Raw genomic sequence first — 21,865 nt, forward strand, 5'->3', positions numbered from 1 at the left:
AGTTTTGCATATATCAGAAAATTTGTTTTAGTATTTCTCATTGCTTATATATCTGTGTGCTCTTTGAATTCTCCTTTGAACTGATTTTACCCTCTTACTGGTTCCTTCATTAATTAATGAGTTAAATAAAACATTTGATACATATTCATTTTATGTTTCTACGATAGTTGTGAATTTTTCTCTTTTTAAAATATCATTTCTTTTAACACAGCTTATCATCCTCAGACCAATGATCAGAAGGAGTACATAACTGAGTATTTGAAGAGAGCCTACCTTGCTATAAATAGCTGAGTTGTACCCATCAGGGAACTGAAGCCCACACACTAAAGTCTCAGTTTCAGCAAAGATTCTCATGCCCCAAAACATGCAAAACCACCAAACATCAAGGGCCTGCATAAGTTTGAATAACGAGTACATCAACAGTAACAGGAGTGGACCAAAATCCATAGAGACCTTGCCAACACTCTGCTCTGTGCAAGACCTTCGGAAGCTTTAGAAGGCCCTGAGGTAATGGTGGAGGAGATGAGAGAGGTGAGGGGACCTCACTTCTGTCTGAGATGGAATTTCTTGCCACAAAGGTAGAAGGAGGCCCATTGTTGATTTTAATTTGAATCGATGGAATAGCATTTATACCTGCTACATTGGCCCTAGGGAAGTAAATGGAAAAGGTTTATGCTATTGGTGAATTTACGGAGTTTGAACATGCTCCCCATGGAAAGGTTGGGGGTCTTTTCAGCCTGACTTTAAGCTGGAAACCCCAACCCCGCCTTCCGCTGTCCTTCTGACCTTGTAGATATACTCTGGATCTTCCTTCCATCCAATCTCTCTTTCTTAAGGGGTAATGACAGAATCTGTACACAACTTTGCAGGTATGGATTTCAGATGAAGCTGCTTGTTTTATTAACAAAACCCTTCACGATCCTTTGTTGACTATTTGCCCACATTCACAATGGGCCACAAACTCAGGGCACAATGAACAATGACTTCGGGGCCCTTTAACTGAAGTGTAACTTGAAGCACCAGGCCCTTCATTCTCGGCATGAAATTTGATATTTAGCCCTGAAGGAATTATGGTGTGTTCACCCATGTTAAAACTGACTTTTTCCATTACAATTTATTCTCATTTAGCTTGCACTTATATGAGTTCCATATCAAAATGTAATCTCTGTGGATTTTCTCATCACGGAATATCATGATGCTTCTTAAGACTTGTTTTGGCAAGATGCCCTCAAGTTCCCTGCAATGAATAGTATCCATCTCTTCCCTTCATATCTACAATCCATTTCCCTATCTCTCGTAAAACAATCTTCTGTTGACTTTAAAAATTTCAAAGATTATTTGAATGTCAAATTAGATATTTTTAACAGGACTTTTTGAGATATAATTTACATTCACATGCAAAAGCTTAAGTGTCAATTCGATCTTAACATGACTTTTTACTGTTTTAGAAAACTCTCATAAATGTTATACAATGTCCCTTTGGGATTTTTGCCTTTCCCGCAGTTGTTTGTTTAAGAGAAATTACTCATTCTTCATTATAGGCTCCATCAGCTTCCTGGGGGGCAGTCACTCTCACTGGGATGTACTCACGCCACAAGGCCCAGGTACCTTCTCATCAATAGGGCTCATGCTGGCCTCAAACTCGAAGTTGAAATCCAGCAGTGCATCAGGAATCACAGGATGAAGAGGATGGATATTTTTCCATTTAGTGTTCCATTTAATCTCTGCGCAACATCCAGACTTGACAGTGGCTGTCGTATGCCCTAGGGACTTAGTCACTCTCTTTGGCCACTTAAAATAAGCCGCAGTGTAGTACAGTGCTTAAGAGCACAGACTCTGTGGCAGGGATTTAAACGCTGCCTCCATCATCTAATAGCCATCTGATACTTACCTAGCCTGTGATACCTAGTCTCTCTGAGCCTCAGCTTTCTCAACTGTCAAATGGGGCTAAATAACACCAACCTCCTGGAATTTCCCATCTAATTAATTGAGTTAATATATGGAGAGCTGATTTATGGTGACTGACTCATAGTTAACTCCTTAATAAAAGACACAAACTGTCACATATCTAACACGTCTAACTTTTTCATTTGAGGTAGTTTTCTCTTAATAGAGACAGGCCAATTCAGCAAGGAGAAATCTTCTCATAGACTGTGTCTCTAAGGCACAGAAACCGCTTCCCAACCGAGTGAAAAAAATAAATTGTGTGGATAAGACATTGGCTGCCTGAGGTTTACACTTTCAATGAGTTGTTTTCAGCAGAACCTTGTCGATGAATTCTGTCAGCAAGGCTTATGTTGAAGACAGCAAAATGGAGCCCAAAACCGACCCAGTCAGATACCCAGTGTCCACATCAAACTTTAAGTGGCCAATTACACCTCTGAAATTTTTTTTGAAGAGTCTCCTTTATTTTCATGACTGCAAATCTTTTGACTGTTTTCCTTGATTCTTTAGTCAATACTATTTCCAACTAGGCTGTCCACATCTGCCAAGAAAATCGTTCGCAATCATCACGTTCTTGTTTCAGGAACTCAAGTGGCTCCCTGATGATAGACGTGCCATTTCTGAACTTCTTGCTAGCGCTCAAATCTGTCGCTCCACCAGCCTCTCTACCCTCTCTAAACTCGTCTCTCTTGGGCCGACCCCGTGGCTTAGCGGTTAAGTGCGCGCGCTCTGCTGCTGGCGGCCCGGGTTCAGATCCCGGGCACGCACTGATGCACCGCTTCTCCGGCCATGCTGAGGCCGTGTCCCACATGCAGCAACTAGAAGGATGTGCAGCTATGACATACAACTATCTACTGGGGTTTGGGGGGAAAATATAAATAAATAAAATTATAAAAAAAATAAATAAATAACTCGTCTCTCCTTCCTCCTCTCCTCAGTTTATCCCCTCCACCCAACGTCTCTGTTCATCCAGCCTCTGGGATGCTTCTTGTGATGCCCTTAGTCCCCAGCCCAGCTCTTCCCACTCTACCCATCTTTTTGTCCTCCATCTTCAACCCAAGCCAAACACAGACAGGGATGGTGGTCGGAGGTAGGCAGGAGGATCAGATGGTAAAAAAAAAAACAAAAAAAAGACTCATGTTTTCTCTTCTCTACTCACAACACTTCTGACACCAAATGGGGAGGGGATTTCCTCACACCAAACAATTCTCTCACTCCTCAGACACCAACTCGCGTCCAACCATTCAGTTCATTTCTGAGACTGACTACCCGGAGTTAGCGTGGACCCACAGGGTAAGGGCTCGGTCCCACAAGGCTGCCGCCACTTCAGACGCTAGTCGCAAGTCCTAGGTTGTCACCAGGACTTATGACCAACTGGCTATAAATACGGGTTTCCATGATCCTCTCCTCAGATTCAGTAATTTGCTAGAAAGGCTCACAGAACTCAGGGAAACACGTTTATATAGGTGAAGAGCCAGACGAAAGGGTACCCAGGTGAGGTCTGGAAGGTCCCGTGTGCAGGTGCTTCTCCCCCCATGGAGCTGGGGTGCAGCATGCAGATGTGTTCCCAGCCAGGAAGCTGTCTGGACGCCGTAGTTTAGGGATTTTTTATGGAGGCTTGATCATGTAGGCATGATTGATAATTAACTCAATCTCCAGCGCCTCCACACTCCCCAGAGGATGGGGAGTGGGGCTGAAACTTCCAAGCTTCTAGTCATTGTTTGGTCTTTCTGATGACCAGCGCCCATCCTGAAGATATCCAGGAGCCCACCAGAAGTTGGCTCATTAGAACAAAAGATACCACCAGGAAATTCCAAGGGATTTAGGAGCTCCATGCCAGGAAGTGGGGTCGAAGACCAAATATGCATTTCTTCTTATGTCACCGACAGTCAGCAGATAGGCCAGGCTTCCGTGTAAATGGTCAAAGAGTAAAACAGCTAGATGCAGGCCACGCAGTTAGAGTCAACATCCCAGAGCTGCGCCAAGAGGGAGACGCCAGCTCTTTCAGGCTTGACCTGGGAAGCACAACAATTGCGGGATCATCTGGCATTAAGGTGGGAAACTCTGTTCCTCCTTTCTGTAGAAGGGTGTTCTGGTTGAGAACTAGATGATGGATGATAGGTTCATGCCTTGGGGTCAAGAGTTTACTCTAGGGGGGCAGAGCTGTGTCTTTACAATCCAATAAGATACGCCCATCACCCACCAATTGTTCCTTTTCTGTGTACACAAAGCACTTTGCTTACTTTTCTAGTTCGTTTTATTGTACTATGATACATTACATATTTTTTTTTCATTTGGCTATTATTTCTTTGAAGAGAGAGACTACCTTTTTGTTTATTTGGCCATATCAATGAAAAATCCATTTAGGTACAAGTGACAGAAAATGTGGTTACATTGGCTTAAAAAATAGATGTTAATTTTCCTTACTTAATAAGACGTCTAGAGGTAGGCAATCTGGTGGATTTACTTGAATAAACCCTTAGAGATCTCCGTTCTTTCTATCTTTCCTTTTTATCACCCTTAGCATGTTGCCCTATGTCCTTGTGCTGTGACCTCAGGGTCACAAAATGGCTGCTGTACCTCCAAGCATCATAACCATGTCCTGGGCTGAATGGTCTCTCTCTTTTCTTTTATCAGGAAAGCAAAAGATTTTTCAGAAGTCTCAACAAGAAGGTATCCATTTGTATTTCATTAGTCAGAACTCTAGATCAGAGCCATTCGTAGACCAATTGCTAGCCAAGGGAAATGAGATGATCATGACTAGTTTTGAGACCCAGGACAAGGTTCCTCAGCCATGATTCAGAACAAACTTTGCCAAACAATAATTCTAATTTTACCTCTAGGGACAGGAGCCTGACCTTTCCAAGATCAAAGCATCTCCACAGCTATGTGTCTACCATAACAGTTCACTTTTACTAAGTACTTATAAATGTCAGACGTTGTTCTTAAGCGGTTACCTGAATTCTCATTTAATCCTCACAACAACCCTATGAAGTTGCTACTTTTATTTTACAGAGAAAGAGACAGAGATGCAGAGACGCACAGTAACTTTCCAAGTCCACACAACTAGTCAGCAGTAGAACTAAGACTAGGACCCAGCAGACTGACCGCAGAGACCATGTTTCCAGTTACTGTGTCCCACCACTCCTCATCTCTCTCCTACGCCATAGAGGGGTCAGTAAAGTTGGTTGAATGAGTGAATAATTGAATCAATGAGTGTGCCTTTTCCGAGAAGAAGCCCTAACCTGTGAGGGGCATCCAGTGCTGTTTGAAATCACTGCTCTCCATCCATCTTCTCAACAGAGTCAGAGTGTTATTACATGGACAAGATTTATGTCAGTTCATTGTGCTCCGAGGGAGAACAAAAAAATCTAAATTTCTTGCTGGGTTTCCTGCGTAACAGAAACTAAGAAAAAGAAGTCTGCAGAAGTCTGAGCTTTATCAGCAGACTGAAGTAAAACAACTGTACATACATGAGAGTCTTGGGCCAAAAAATGAACAAAATGCAAAGCACGTCCAGACTTCAGCTGAATTCTTGAAAATTCTAGTAGCCTGTCCCGGGCCCCATTGGAAGAGGAGGAGAGAGGGGACACAGGGTCATCACAGATCAGAGAACTGAGTTGTAGTTACTGTCCCAGCACGGGATGAACCGAAAGCTACGGTGCAAGATGCCAGACTTCCAAAGGACAATTGAGCAATTCTGCCAAACAGCTCCATATTTTGTCTACCCGGTGCAAGCATGTAGACTGCAAATAAGTGATCAGATTGTTCTGGTTTCATATCGAGATTTGGCACGGCTGCAGACATAGCTGCAGCCCTCCTAAGAACTCCCAGAAAGTACTCAGACTCTGCCTCTAAGTGGAGACCCAGGACAGGTCTACGCAGACATAATTCAGTTGGATAAATATTTTCAATGTGAATTTCGTTTTTTGGAGGGTTGCCAGATTTAGCAAATGTAAATGCAAGACACCCAGTTCAATTTGAATTTCAGATAAACAGTGAATAAATGTTTAGTATAATTGGGACATACTTATCCTGTATTTTATCTGGCAGTCCTAATCCTTTGGGACACAGAAACCCAGTTATGTTTGTCACTGTGCTCTATCTGCAGCTATAAAGATGGGACAGATACTCTCCTTTCCTTGTGTTCTCAGCCAAATACAAGTGAGAAGAACACTGACTGGCTATGAGTGGACCAGGATCTTTGTCCCAGCCCTGCCGCTAACTATTTGTGTAAACTTGAACAAATGGCTTCTGTTGCCTCGTTTGTAAAATGGAGGCTGAAATTCTGAAAGCACATGATTCTTCTGTCACATTCTTTGAACCACTTTCTGAGTTAACCACTGACATGCACGGCCAGACCTAATGCTCAAAACAGCCCTAGCACACTTCACACCTGCGACAGGTGAGGAGCCTGCAAGGTCAATGAGGTCTCCAGACTCCAGCCACTTTTAACGGTGATGCTGTAACTTGCTCTTATTTTCTATGAACACAGAAATCCAGATGCACACAGCCAAGACAGACCAAATTCCACCTCAGTGGAAATGACTTTCTATATGAAGACGAAAGGAAGAAGGCAACTAGGGGAGGAGGCCAGCCCCTGTCTCTGAGAGCCTCACAGGCCTCCTGGGCAGGGGAGAAGCAGCCATTTCCCATGCTGGCTGAAAGAGAGGCAGGGAGGTGCCAAGCTGGCGACGGGCTGGGCCACACAGCAGGCACTCTTGTACTGGGCACATTGGCAAGGCTTTCAACGTCTCTGTTGCCTCCTCCCCATTCTCTTTCACCAACGCAAGCCAATGCCTCTTTACATTTTCCCTTTTCTCTCTCTGGCTCTGTGGAGCTGCTAGAACAAAGTGTGAAGAACATTCTCTCACTGACTCCTCAGTTGTCAGGAACACCTGGTGTTCAGAGAGCACTTCGAGTTTGCGCAACTCAGATTTGGATCCTCGCAGCTGTCTTGATTCAGTTGTGAGGTTGGCTGGGTCCTCTCTCCATTTCAAGATGAGGAAGGAATAGGGTTAGAAAGTGGTAAAGCCACAGCTCCCAACCGGGGTGTTCAGAGTCTACATCCAGGGTTCTACCCACTGTGCCTTATGTCTGTTAACTCGCCGACATGACAAGTTGTGCCTTGAGTAGATGACCACATTCAGTGGCTGACGTCTATGCCGGCAAATGACCACACACAACAAGAAGCCATCAAAACAGAGTGGTAAACACAAAACAGCCATTACGTGGCGCACACCTCAGCAGCTGAGCTAGGGAGGAGGGCGGGCTGTGGCTTGGCTTGCTTTCACATTCAGACAAAGTGGAAACCGGCTGCAACAAACTGAGTGGAGACCTGCTGTTGGAATTACACTAACTCTGGGCAACTGCTTTTCTAAAAATAATTTTAACTTCTTGCAGTCCAACTGGATGCAGGAATCTACTCAACTGTTCAAGGCCCACAATTTTTGTTGGGAGAGGAGGGTGCACTGAGAATTATTCACTCCAGGAAGCAGAATGCAAAATCCAGGACAGAACCCATTTGTGTGTTAAATAAAAACGGACGCTGACCTCCCCCTCCTCAGATCTTCCAGTTAAAACGGCATCGCCTCATCCCCTCCTTTAGGGGAAGAGCCGCTGAGGTTGGCCAGCAGAGCTGAGAAATGCTCTGGCCTCTGATAAGGAAGTGCAGGGAGCGCTGTTGGAGGAGGCCCACCTCCGGGGACTGGAGATTAACTGTGAGAGTCAAGCAGGGAGGAGCCAGCTATTTTGGGAGTCAGATAACGACCGTATGTTCAGTGTGAGAAGCAGCGGCTCCTCAGGTTTGAAAGTCATCATAGTCACCCTTTTTGTTGCTCAGTTAGATTTCATCAAGACTTAGAATTCTGTTACTTTCATTCAAAACTCCGTTGGGGATGGGAGAGCATCTTTTCTCTGCCTTCCTCTCCTGGGGAGGAGTGGAACCCTCACTGAGTATGTTCTGGGCCTCAGATGTGGGGAGGCAGCCTCACCTATATTATACTATTTCATTCTTACAACATCCTCGCAAAGGTTAAGCAGTAAGTGCTGGAGCAGTATGCAACCTGATCCACAGTCCACGCTCCTCTTGAAGGAAAGAGAAGACAAGGGCTTCTCCAGGTGCTGGGGAAAGCAGGATAGAGAACAATGCTACATGTCCCACCTGGGCGGTGATCCCAGCAGACCCCAGAAACAGGAGGAAACTGTGGGAGGACAGGGGAGGAGCTAGCTTGTAGACCCAGGTGCTGCAGAATGCTCAGACAGGTTAGTGGATGGTGAACAGGACACCTGCTTTAAACTTTAGTTAATCACTGCTATGAAGGCAAATACCCTTCTCCCAGCAAGCCTGCACCCTAAGATCTCACTCTATTTCTATCCATTTTTTAATTTCTCCAGCTTAGTTTTCTGCATTCAGTTTATGCCGCCGTCCACAGTGGCCTCGTTTTCTGAAATACGCCAAACGAATTGTTGTCTGGGGACAACTGGACTTCCAGTTCCCTCGGCCTTGAACACCCTGTCCCAGATATTTCATGATGGTTACCTCTAGACCCTTGAATATCAGATCCATTGTTGCCTCCTCAGTGAGCCTTCCAGAAGCATCTACATTAAGTTAGCAAAACACCCTCAGTGTCTCTCCATCACATCCCCCACTTCCACCCATAGCACGCTTCACTATCTGAAATTACTCTTCTTATTTATTTTATTGCTTATTTACTGTCTGTCCTCACCCCTCAACTAGAACATAACCTCCGCTGGAATGGGGACGTGGTCTGTCCTTTTCATCACTACATCCACAGTCCCTTGAACAGCCCGTGGCACAAAGACAGTGCTTCATAAGGAATTGTTAATTCCATGTTGGTTAATCAATGATTAACTGAACACAAATATCCAGCTCCAAGAAAAATTAAGAAAGAGAGAAAGAGAGGAAGGAAGGGAGGGAGGGAGGGAGGAAGGAAGGAAGAAAGGAAGAAAGGAAGAAAGGGAGAGAGAAACATTTATTTTTCCTGAGATGGAGCCTGTGGATTAGTCTTTTTTTTTAAGTCTCTCAGATGATTCCGCTCTGCAGCCTTCCCTGAGAACCCTGGCTCTGAGGCATATAGAGCTGACTTCAATGTCCATCTCTTTGGGGGAGGTACTGTGGTATATTCTTACTCACACTGAGAGGAAGAAATGAAGCCATATTGTATTCTTCCCCATTCCTGTGGAATCAGCCATCAGCATGAGCGCCCAGGATGACAGAGATGAATTGAACAGATCAGCTAGCTGCCATTTTGGAACACGAAGAACAACGTCTCACCGTTGAAACACGATGAAGAGACAGGTAAATGGGGATTCGGTTTATATGAGAGAGATCTGTTTGGAGCATGGAGGGCTGTTCTGGAAGGCCGGGCCCGGGAGTGGAATTGAAACAAAGGAAAGAAAGTCAGAGCCGTCACAACGAACCATAGCAATCGTGAGCATCAGGAGGGGCAGGAAGGAAACCGTCCCCGTAGACTGGAGGGCTGGTCCCCTAAGCACAAGTCCAGCTGGAAGGTGAGTGAGGAGGGATCATTGAGTTTTCTGTCACACAGCTGCTTCAAAAAGTGAGCCAAAATCCAATTTGTGCTCTGTCACACGTCTGCCATGAATTCTTCCTCCCCTGCTCTCTCCAATCCTGGCCAAATATGACCCGTTGCTCTGGGCTCTGAAGACACAGGGTAAGTGTGAGTAAGTGCTCTTTTCTGTTTTATATAGACTAGGAGCATAGAGACTATTAAAAGGAAAGAGGGCCACTGTGACCAGGAATGCCATTTTTCAGTGTAAATTCATCCTGCCCCAGACTTCACTCCCTATAGCTCTATCTGACCAAAATCCGTGTCACTCTCCATCTTCTCCCCCGGCTGATTTATACCCCCGCAGGCTATCGAACATGGAAAACTCCATTAAAACATTACCCCCGTTGTGGTTATTTTTCTTTTAGGGAGTAAGTTTCTACTCCTATTACTATTCTTGGCATAAGATAAGCACTTAAATGCATTAAAAAGGAAAGAAAAGAAAATGTCGCAAATTTCAATGAGAAAAAAAAATTTCAGAACTTCCAAAACACCACATGAGCTATACTTGGTATTAGTCTGGATAAGTGGGTTTGTGCTGTGGTAACAAATTAATCTCAAAAATCAGTGGTTTAGCCCCACAAAGATATCTTTTGCCTTCATGCTACACCTCCAAGGCAGTCTTTGCTCCACATACTCTCACAGGGATGCAGGTCAATGGAGGCTCCACCATCTTGTGATCTGAGGTCTCAATACCTGGCTTTCAGGGTCACTATATGGAGGAAGAGAAAGCACGGAGGCCTCATCTGCACTTACCTATGTGTCAGCTTGGAAGTTACACATGTCACTTTCACTTTAGCTCATTGGCCGGAATTAATCACATGATCCCAACCCAATTGTAAGGAGGCTGGAAGTGCAGTCTTCCCATGTACCCAACAAGAGGAAAATAAAAAGCAAGTGAACATATGGCATTGTCTCTGCCACAATAGGATACAAGATCAGGCTGCCATGACATGTCAGAGTCTTGAGTCTAGAACTATTCTTAATAGAGCCTGTGGGTGGAGCTACTTTCTAAGATCCCTAACTCCACTTCATGAGGCTTTAAAATGGTGACCAGAACTCCCCTCTGTGGTGCTTCTTCCTGAAGGTTGGACATATCCTGGATTTTCTTATCTATGGCTAGGATAGGGTCACATGGAGAGATCTGCATCCCCTTTAGTCTCAGAACATCAATCTCCCCTCCCCCATTTCTCTGAGCCAGTCGAATGCACATAATATCAGCATTTTCCCTGTCTATTGATGTTGGGTCCTAACTGTAGGAATGAGAGAAGGACACAGAAGATTCTGAGCAAGATCCTTATGAACCCTGTTGAACCCGTCAGGTTCATCATGTTTATGGGCATGTGTTAAAAAATGCCAAGAGATCATAAAAACAAAATAAGATTACTGAAAGACCCCACCCAGAACAAATATGACTGAATTGGGAGCAAAAGTCACAATCGCAACTCACTCCTCCATCTTTCCAGAAAATGCCCATCACTGATCATGGGGAAGTGGTTGTTAAATGGAAAGGAGTGAGTGGGTGAACTGGGACAAAATTATAAAAGTGCCACAATGGTGAGAAGAGGCAAAGAGTACAAATGGATTCCTAGCACCTGAATTTCAAATATTATTAGGACTGTTCCCATAATGATGGTGAGCATCACAAGGCCAATAGCATTGCGTGAAAGCCTGTACACTGCTCCCTGTTCTCTCGAGTCACATAAGCAGCCCAGGAAGGACAGAGCTAGGAGGAGATAGAGTAGGATGGGAGGACCACATGTCCTGACAGTGGTAACACCAAATACTTACAACATCCAGATCTAGGCATCAGCACACTGACTGCCACCAAAACCCCTAGGGAAAACCAAACATTAGAAAAGTTTATTTTGGTGATTCACCCACCTCCTTGTGTGAACCCTTCTTTTATCTCTGGATTTTTCTCTTCCATTTTCTAGTCTCCTTCTGCACCATGACCAATTCAGGTCAGACTTCCCTCCAAATGGCCTTTGTTCTTCACTCAACACTCAGGTTCTCAGAGTGGATGTCAATCTGATTACTACAGTATTTGATGGAAGTAATTGTCACCAGGTGTGAGTTGCATGTTGAATGAGCAGCTAGTTAATACAAATGGATCTAATGGGCAGAAGAGCACCTGGAAGTTGCGCATGGGCCCAAAGCACGGCCCCTCTTGCTGGGCCTGCCCCTGCTGCCTGCCTGCCCTGGTCAGGGACCCGTGTCAGTGGCCACGCATCCTGGTCCTGCCTCTCTCTCCTTCCCTGTGTCCTCCCCTTTCTCTCATGCCCATCCCTCCCTCTCAGACTAACTACTCACACACAAGCCTGGGTCTCAGGCTCTTCTTCAGGGGATGCGGGCTGACGTAACTAAGGAGGACAGGTTCTGGCAGTCCTTTGGGCACGTCGCCTTCTCCCCTGCCTGGCACCACTCTAACCCCACGTCCTGGGGCTTCCAGGAGATGAGCGTCCCAGCACGCAGCATCCGCCAACACCCATTCCCCTTCACACGCCCAGCTCCGTGTTTCCTGTTCCATTTATCCTTTCCTTAAGCCTTTTTTCTGCATTAATCCTTTCTGACTTCTCTCTTTGTATTAGTTTCCTATTGCTGCCGTAACAAATTACTACAAGCTTAGTGGCTTAAAACAACCAGAGTGCACTATCTTAGAGTTCTGCAGGTCAGAAGTCTGAAATGAGTTTCCCTTGGGCCAAGGCCAAAGCAAAAGTGTCAGCAGGGCCATGGTGCCTACAGGGGCTCTAAGGGAGAATCTGTTTCCTTGCCTCTCCCAGGTTCCAGAGGACCCCTGAATTCCTTGGCTTATGCCCCTCCAGCAATCGCGTTGCTCCAACCTCTGTTTCTGTTGTCACATCTCCTTTTGTGACCCTCCTGCCTCCCTCTTCCATCTTTTAAAGACCCTTATGATTACAGTGGGCCCATTTGAGTAGCCCAGGATAAACTCCTCATCTCAAAATCCTTAATTCAATCACATATGCAAAATCTCTTTAGCCATGTGAAGTTCACAGGTTCCTGGGATGAGGACTTGGGCATCTTATGGGGTCATTATACTGCCTACCACATTCTTTAAACTTAGAGCATTGTTTTATTTAAGAAAAAAACCTAATTCTTTCAAATATTCCTCTTTGGCCATCTCAGCATCATAAATCCCACTTGCCCAGCTTGGAGGGCACCCCCTCTTTAAGAGGGACTCACAACTAAATGTTAAAAATGCACAGCAAACATGTTAAAACAAGTTACCTTGGACCTCCCTGTTAGCGTGCAAGAAGTTGTTTTAAGAACTTAGGACATCGTATTTACATTTTCACATATTAACCTCCATGCAATTCAAATTCACATTTTTAGGGAGTGGATTCTTGGGTTTATTCCATCTCAGAGAAATAACAATGTATTATTTCCTTATATATTTCCAGGAATTGGGATTTTATGAACTCCTTTGGTTTCTCCTATGGTCAAAATAACTCTCAAGGTCAAGAAACTTCACCTCAGATCTCATATTCTCTTCTTTTTTTGCAATGGAGTCGGAAAACAGCCACCACCTTATGCACAAATATCTTTCACACATGTGAAAATTATTTCTAGAATCACAGAATTTAGGGCTGAAAGAAACTGTACGGATCATATAATTAATCTGTTTCATTTCCCAGATGATGGAACAGAGACCTAGAAGGAGACAGGGTCTTCCTCAAAACTGTTGTGTGAGTTGTCTGCTTTTACCCTCCTCTCCTCAAGGGGAAATAGTCCCAATTCTTTTCATATTTCTCCCACCATTTTTGCCTTCATCCCTTCCTTCTTTTTTCCTAGGTTTCCTTGACCTCTTTGCAAAGGCCAAGACTTCCACATGGGCAAACAACATCAGTTGAGTCCTGGCCATCAGAGCAGCACCCTGCACACAGCTGTGGAAATTCTTCCCTCCCAGACCACATTCCTTGGCAAGTCTGCAAGGAGGGGAGGCTGTAAGGTGAACGTGTCTTTTTCTCTCTTCCAGGAGACACAGTCTAAGGGTGAGTCAGAAGGCATTTTTTCTTTTGTTTGTATGCCCCTCTGTGGTAAACTGCAAAAGGGAAAATGTTGGTCCATGGAAGTGAGCAAGACACAGCACAGGGTCTGTGGTACCTGAGGCCAGAAAGGCTGCGAGGGGGTCAGGTCCATGGGTCACAACACAAGAAATTGACATGTACATAACTGATGCAACCGGAAGTCTGCTGCAAAGATATATGGGAAATTCTCTCATCAGGGAAATCCCTCTTGCTTTGTTCCTAGCTTCCACCATGGGTTTGTGGCATAGGCTTCCCTGCCTATCTGGTCAAAGGTAGGTTCCCATTCCCTCTTCACTGCCCATCGCATGACCCTACTTAATTTCTTTGCATGCTAACCGCATTTGTTTGTTTGTTTGTATTTACTATCTGTTCCTCCCTTCTTCCACTCTCCCCATAAGATTCCTCTGTATTCACTCATTTTTGTCCATATCAAATTCATCCTCAGGTGTGCTTCCCTCATGATGGTAAAGTGGCTGCCAGCAACAGAAACAGGCTTTATGCTTCCTCATTCTCACCCACAGACAGAGAGCCATGTCCCACAACAGGACTGATTTTTGCAAGACCCAAGCCCCTGAACCAATCCCTGTGGACAGAGGAAAGCTATGGACCCATTGGCTGATGCAAGGGAGATGGGGTTTCCTGGAGCGGCTTCCTCCAAGCAGGGCTCAGCCCAGGACCTCCCAACAAAATGCAGGGCAGCCACACAACGCAGGGGGAGGTTTCCCAAAGAAAATTGGGCTGCTGCTTAGAAGGGAGAGGGAGAGAAATGGGTGCCAAATGCACAACCAATGAACATCCACAGCAAGCAGCCAACCCCATCTGCTCCCCAACTACCACTGTACCCTTGAGTTCCAAATCGGCCACACAAGTTCCTGGTCAAATTATTAGTCTATGTACACATATATTGTATCTTAAATAGTAAATCGTTTTTAAGGCAAAGCATTGATATTGTGAGAGACTTCTGTTATATACTGAGAATATTGTTATAAAACTCTACTTTGAAAGGCCCTATACATAGGTACCTACAGTTGTGCAGAATCTTCAAAGAACTTTAATAAAATTTTATCCCACTACTTCATTAGGGCAAATGAGAAGGACAATCTCATGTCTGAATGGCTTTTTGCAGCATCCAAAAATGCTTCTTTGAACGTTGAATCATTAAAAAAGTTGGTTTTGATTTAGAGAATTGCTTTACAGGGAGGAAGGAACTGTTGGCTGCGTTCCTTCACAAGAGGAATGGATCGAGATATATCTGGACAATGTGTTCAGAGGAAAAAAAATTAAGACTGGCTTATGCATTTAGGGGGAAAAATGAAAATGTGAATTTTCTAAAATTTGAGGGTTTTAAGGTTTCCAGATTCCTACAGTTTTTAATTTTCTGTAACTAACGTGCAGAGCTGTTTCTCTCCTGGATTTGGGTAGAGTGAGTCTTATCACAGAAATAAAAAATCACTGGATTTTTCTCTGGCAACAGAAGTGTATAAATATTGAATTGGGATACAGATATTTAATAGATTCAATGTGTTAATGCACTTTAAAAGATTATGATCCATTTTTTTTTTATTATTATTAGAATGTTAGGGCTAAAAGGATTTTGTTGGCTGGCTCACCTTTCATTTTGCAGATAAGGGAACTGAAATGGAGGCAGTGAAATGGCTTGCCTCCTTGCCCTAGCAGTCAGCCGGAAGCTCTGGTCATCCTGATACGCAGCTGGCCTCTTCTGGGAGGCATCTTCTCAGAGAAATCCCACCTTAAGTAAGTAATCAGTGCTCTAGGGTTCACCTGAGCTAAAAGCTTTGCTGTGCTTTTCTTCCTAACATTCTAGGCTTACCTTTTGCTACTGACTTTGTGGAAACACAAAGGGTTAATCAGGCAGGAAGTCTGAAGGCTGGTCCTCAGTTGAATCTCATACACTCCCCATGGAGATTTGCTGGCACTCAATATTTCTGCAACGGCTCTCTTTCCCCTTTGCAAGCAGCGGTCCCTGTGCTTTGATAAATGTATATCCTTGCCATATGAGCCTCGAAGGAAAAGTATTGACAGGCCCACGGTCCACAGTGAGAATGCTCACCCCAGCAGTTTCCTCGGGGATTCCAAGCTCAGAGACGCGGAAGCAGTCCTCAAGCAGATGGCCGGGGCTCAGTGTCCAGCAGATGGTTTGATGAGGGGGTCAGGGAGGAAGGGGACTCCAGGGCAAGCCTTCTGGACATGTGGGGCTCATTTTGTGCTGGGAACGAAGCCAAAGAGGCAAGCTGTGCACGCTGTTGGGAGGGGAAGGAGGATCAGGGCTGCAACTCTGTCTGCAGGCCCAGCGGAGCGAGGTCTGGGGGCTGGGAGGGCAGGTGAGCAGCGTTGGTCACGGAGACCAGGGGCATGACATGAGGGTAAGGGGGTGGAAGGCTGGCTTCGGTGATGGGGCACAGAACCATGTAGAAGGTTTGAGGGTGAAGAGTCTTTGAAAGAGGAAGTTTATACCAAAACTCTGTTGAGACAGTAAGGACCTAGACCAACTGAGTAGAGCAGAGGCAGGGTTATAGGAAACAGAAACCAAGATGGACTTCTTGTCCTTTCTGTGATCCCTCCTCCTCTACATCTATCTCCCTATGTCATGCGTTGAATTGGGTCCCCCCAAAAAGATATGTTGAAGTCTTAACCCCCAGCACCACAGAAGGCGAGCTTATTTGGAAATAGGGTAGTTTCAGATGTAATTAGCTGAGATGAGTCATACTGGAGTAGGGTGGGCCCTTCATCCGATATGACTGAGGTCCTTACAAGAAGAGGGAAATTTGAACACAGACTCACACAGAGAGGAGAGTGACATATGAGGACACAGATACAAAGGGAAGCTGGCCATGTGAAGCCAGCGGGCAGAGTTTGGAGTGATGCAGCCACAAGCCAAGGAATGCCTGGGGCCACCAGCAGCTGGAGGAGCCAAGGAAGACCCTCCGCTTGAGGCTCTAGAGGGAGCGTGGCCCTGCCGACACCTTGAACTTGGACTTCTGGCCTCCAGAACTGAGACAATACATTTCTGTTGTTTTAAGGCACCCAGTTTGTAGTATTTTACTATGGAAACCCTAGAAAACTGATGCGCACGACTGTTACAATTTTCAATCACAACCAATTAAAGGTAAGAGAAACAAACTCAAGATATTTTCAACCAGTTTTTAAATTAATTAGCCAATGTCTACCCAGACCTCCGCTGTCTCTGTGGGCAGACTTTGCTTTCGTCCTCCCCCAGCTCTGATGCAGGACCCTCTGATGTGGGGGTAGACAGAGGAGGGAACTCTCAATATTGATTTTTAAAGAGACCTTTCTCACTAAAATATTTTTTCTCTGCTCTTTTAATGCCTTTATATTCCTAAAGTAGTTGAAAGAATCTAAGTGTTGCAAAACAAGTTCTCAGAAACTCCTGATAAATATCTGCATGTGGTGATTCGTCACCTCTGTTTGAAAGTCCTATCTGTTGTATCTTTGTGCTTAAACAAGGCTTTATTTTAACAAATGTTGAAAGATTAAAAAACAAGAGAGGCTTACAAATATGATCAAGGAATGAGAATCTGTTAAAAAACAACCAAAGAGATTTGAAAAAGCACCAAACATAATTTCTAGAAGTAAAAATTGGAGTTAAAAACATGATGGACGTGCGATGGGGTAAGTCTATACTGCCACAAGAAGAGATCTGACAGTAATTCAGTAGGTTAGAGAAGATGGTTGATTTCCCTCTTACGTAATAGTCTGACCCAGGCAGCTTTGCTCCGGGCGGTCATGCAGGGACACAGGTTCCTTCCATCTTGTTTCTCAGCCATCCCCTGGGACATTAACCTCATCTGGCCACAGACACAGGTGACAGAACAATTGGGTTTTTTTTCCAATCCTCTTTGAACCATTACTATTGTAAAATACAATCAAACGAATTACCAGAAAAATGATTACATGCTTGCATATTGTGACAATGTTGTATTGTTATAAAGTATCTAAATGCTTTTCTCTCCATTGTTAAACTAATCCCATTGCAAACCAGTAACAGGTGATGGACCTGCTGTGTTTGAGTAGCACTATTCCAGCTCAGAAGAAGGAGAAAAGGTGGGAAAGACACACCTTTGTGTCTTTTGTGTGGAACGTATGACTTCCACTCACATCTGTTGAAGCAGTCACATGGCCCCATCCAACTGCCAAGGTGTCTGGGAAATGCCATTTAGCTGAGTGTCCATGTGTCCAACTGCAATACCGTTAATACAGAAGAAGGAGAGAATGAATTATTGCACACAGCTAGTTGTCTCCATCACAAATGGGTTACAAAGCATTTTGGACAGAGTGTATCAGAATGTCAGTGAACTGAAGCATAGAACCAAAGAAATTATCCAGAAGACCCTCTGGAGACAAAGAAATGGAAATATAAAAGACATGCTATGAGTCTTGGAAAAGGCCCAGTGGAATGGGGAAGAGAAATATTTAAAGCAATATAGACCAAGAATTTTCTAGAATTGTTGAGAGATACCAATGCTCAGATTCATAAAGCACAATTAATCCCACACTGGGCACTGTTGTAAAGACTATATATTAACACATTTAATCTGCACAGCGACCTTGTGTGGAAGGTATTGTTATCATCACCATTTTACAGAGGAGGAATTTTGAGGCTCAGAGAGGTTAATTGACTTGCCCAATGTCACACAGCTAGCAAGGGGCAGAGGTAGTTTTCCAGAGTCTCTTACCACAATACTATATTAATTCTCAAAAAATCTGTGCTGTATTAATAAAAACAACAAAGGCTATGCTTTAAAAAATAAATGTATTGAACATTCTTATTTACATTTAGTTATTTACTTAAAAACTTTCTCTAGGTCAATAGACCTAAATATGACCCTAAACATTAAATTCACACTACTGGGAAATATGGTAAAATTGGTGTACATTTCCATAAATCTCTCCCAGAAACTCTCCCCCGAAAATAATAATAAACCAAAAAGTGGAGAAGAAAACTTCATTTACAGTGAAACTAGGAAACGGCTGCAGCTTCAACACCACAGACCCTGATGCCTCTGCAGCAGGCACTGCCTGTTCTCACCGACTGTGAAAGACACAGGGCAGGGTCACATTGGCGTGGTTGTTCTCAGTGGCCACACTGAGATACCACCTCCTGCCACCTGACAGGTGTTTCAAGAGACCCATCTTGCTCTGCATCCCAGAGAGACAGAAACACACTGCTGCCTTTGTCCTTGACACCTTACCTCTGCTTCTCAGACCAGTTCCTCTCTCCACCCATCGCCCTGCAGCAGGGAGAGGGCAAGGCCCCTGCTACCAACTCCCTTACTAAGAAGCTGTGCGACCTCAGGCAAATCACTCTGCCTCTCTGGACTTCAGTGTCCTCATCCGTCAACGAGAGGCCTGATGTGCATCCGCAGTTTTCAGACCTTCCCAGGACTTAAATCTTTTTCTCCTTACAAAACCTGAGGCAGGAATTGCATACACAGAACCAGAAAGACAATCAAGCCACAGTAGCTGAATCAGAGGGGGAGGGGCTGAAGTCCTGCCCACCAGGCCTTCCCATCTCATCCCACAGACTGGGCGTGAAAACCCCCAGAGCCCTCAGAGCAGTCTGAAAATCACCATTTCTGTGATTTCTGACCTCCCTTCCAGCCGTAATAGCTGATGATGCTCTTGGGAGCCAGACAACTAAATATTGGTCTCTGCTGTATTCTTCGGAAAAGAAACATAAAGAGAAGGAGGGGGAGAAGGAGGGGAGAGGAAGAAGGAGAAGGAGGAGGAAGGGTGGGAGGGAGAGGAGGAGAGCAGTGGAGGGGAGTAGAGGGGAGGAGGGGAGACGAGAGGAAAGAAGGGAGGAAGAAGAAGCAAAGTAGGCATTCAAACAAGAGCCACAAGTTATCTTCAGGCTTGAGCCCAAACAAAATCTGACAACTGTCTTTGCTTAGTGAATAATTAACATGAGGTAACTAACAAGACATTTATTAACAAAAAGTACATAGCCATGTCCCTTTTATGCCCCATCCTATTAAAATGTCTTGCAAAGAAAGAGCCATTTGAGGGCCACAAAGTCTCACCTGGGGACAGGCAGAGGGGAGGCCGGGAACCCCCTCCCTCCGAGGCCCCCGCAGGTTGGTGGTGACAGCTCTGGCTTAAACCAAACAAACGTGTCAGCATCTCGTTTCTTCCACCTGAAAATTTATATCAGCCTTCTATGTAAGCAACGCTGAAGAATACCAGCGAGCTGGAAACATGGAACGAGAACAAAAAGCCTCTTTTGTCTCGAGGGCAACGAAATAAAAAGGGCTTCTTTTTTCAGGCCATAAGAAAAGAATTACTCACTTTAAGCGCTCGAGCTGACATTTTCATGAGAAAACAAATTTGGACAATTTCATTTACCGCTCGCAAATACTGAATGACCTGGAGAGCCAAACAGTATTTGCACGGACGTCCCCCCTCCTCTCCGCGCCCACAGACGTTAACTCGCCCTTGCCTGCTTCTCTCCCCTATATATCCCTGGGGTGCCTGTAACATTCTTCTATTTATTTATTTGGGGTAATTTGGAGAGTGAGTATTGTGTCTATCTGCCATGTGTTTTTTCTCAATGTCAGTAGCAAAGTAATTCTTACACTTAAACTGTACCGAGGGCTATTAAGATGACAATGCATTGATGTTGCAGAAAATAGCCCATTAGTTCAGTCTCAGAGAAACTATCCTTCCCAGAGCGCCTCATGCTCCCCCTCCCACTGAACCTGGGTGCCCCTCACCACTTGTCCCTGTCACCTCGGACTGTGCTCTCTCAGATCTTCAAACTCACTGCACTGTATTGTGTCAAATCCAAGATCTCACTGATGCTAAAATGAGCCATTATTCTACATAACTTTAAGAAATAAAAATCCGTGCCAATGAAATTTTGACACTGTGCTTTCTTCACATTCAGAATTGTTATTTTATCCTTATCAAAAGAGTTTTTTTAGTGTTATTTAGACATGGACTGATTCGTTTAGGCTTATTTAGACATGGGACTCTCGTGCCTACATAAAAATGAAAACACATGCTAAATTAGTTGATATGAGATTCCTAAAATCTCTTCGCATTGAGAGCTGGGCACTTCTGAATTGTTTTTCATCTCTGAGGCATCAGCGTCCATGTTCTTTCACGTATTTCCATCCTCCCCGCCCTCGAGAGGGTTGACAACACTATTTCTTATGATGGGTCTTCTATTGTCTCCAAGATTTTCTTCCAGTCACGGACATGTGTTCTGCAATTTTGGATGTTAGCACTTTCTTGGTCTAACCAGAAAATGTCAATGAAGCTTTTCAGATGACAATCAAGACTTATATTCCTTTCTCAAAATGGCTCTTAAATTGTCCAGTCACGGCATCATAAACAACACTGGAACTCTCAGGCGTGCAGGCAATGACAACATGTCACAACTGCCACCTGGCCAAAGGTGACGGGGAGATGCTGTCAATTCTAAACTCATCCCAAATTCAGAACTGTGAACGTGTCTGTCATAACATGGAGACACTGTGGGGTATGTGCTGTTTCCTCTGAATGTTCTCTCTGCCTTCACTCAGTCACTCCTCTTGCTCTGTGGCTCCCAGTTCGAGAGTTTCTTCCTCCAGGCGACCTTCTTCTCTGGTCGATATTGCCCTCCTTCAGAGCTTAAGTGTGGTTACCACATAATGGGAGGAATTAATAATGTATTAAAAGAGTAAGTGTGTGAATTCCTGGTGGAGTTTGCCAGCAAATGTACAGTCAACTTGCAGTGAAGTTGTATCCAGTATAAGGAATGAACATAACTGTAACTCATCTATTCATTCAACAAATGTTTTTGAGCTCCTTTATGTAGTATGCATTTGAGAGGGGGAGATAGATCACAAGCAAAGATAGGATAGGATAGGATAGGTTAGGATAGGATAGGATAGGATAGGATAGGATAGGATAGGATAGGATAGGATAGGAAAGGATAGGAAAGGATAGGATAGGATATTTATAAGAGGTCGTAAAGTGTTACGTCGAAAGAGACAAACAGGGAGAGGGGACAGAGCTGTAAATGAGCTGCTTCAGATATGGCTTTAGTAAGACTTCTCTGGGTGGGTGACATTTGAACTGATCCCTAAATGACTGGAGAGGAAGGCCATAAAAGTATCTGATTAAAGAGCTTCCTGGGCAGGGTGGGAAGGCAGAGGCCTAGAGATGGAAGGATCTGGCCTATTTGAAGGACGGCAAAGGGGCTAGTGTGACAGGAGCACTGTGGACGAGGAGAGTAGGATAAACGACAGGAGAGAG

This window comes from Ceratotherium simum, chromosome 16, assembly GCF_057802395.1.
Source record: "Ceratotherium simum simum isolate JZ-2026a chromosome 16, ASM5780239v1, whole genome shotgun sequence".
Classification (NCBI taxonomy): domain Eukaryota; kingdom Metazoa; phylum Chordata; class Mammalia; order Perissodactyla; family Rhinocerotidae; genus Ceratotherium; species Ceratotherium simum.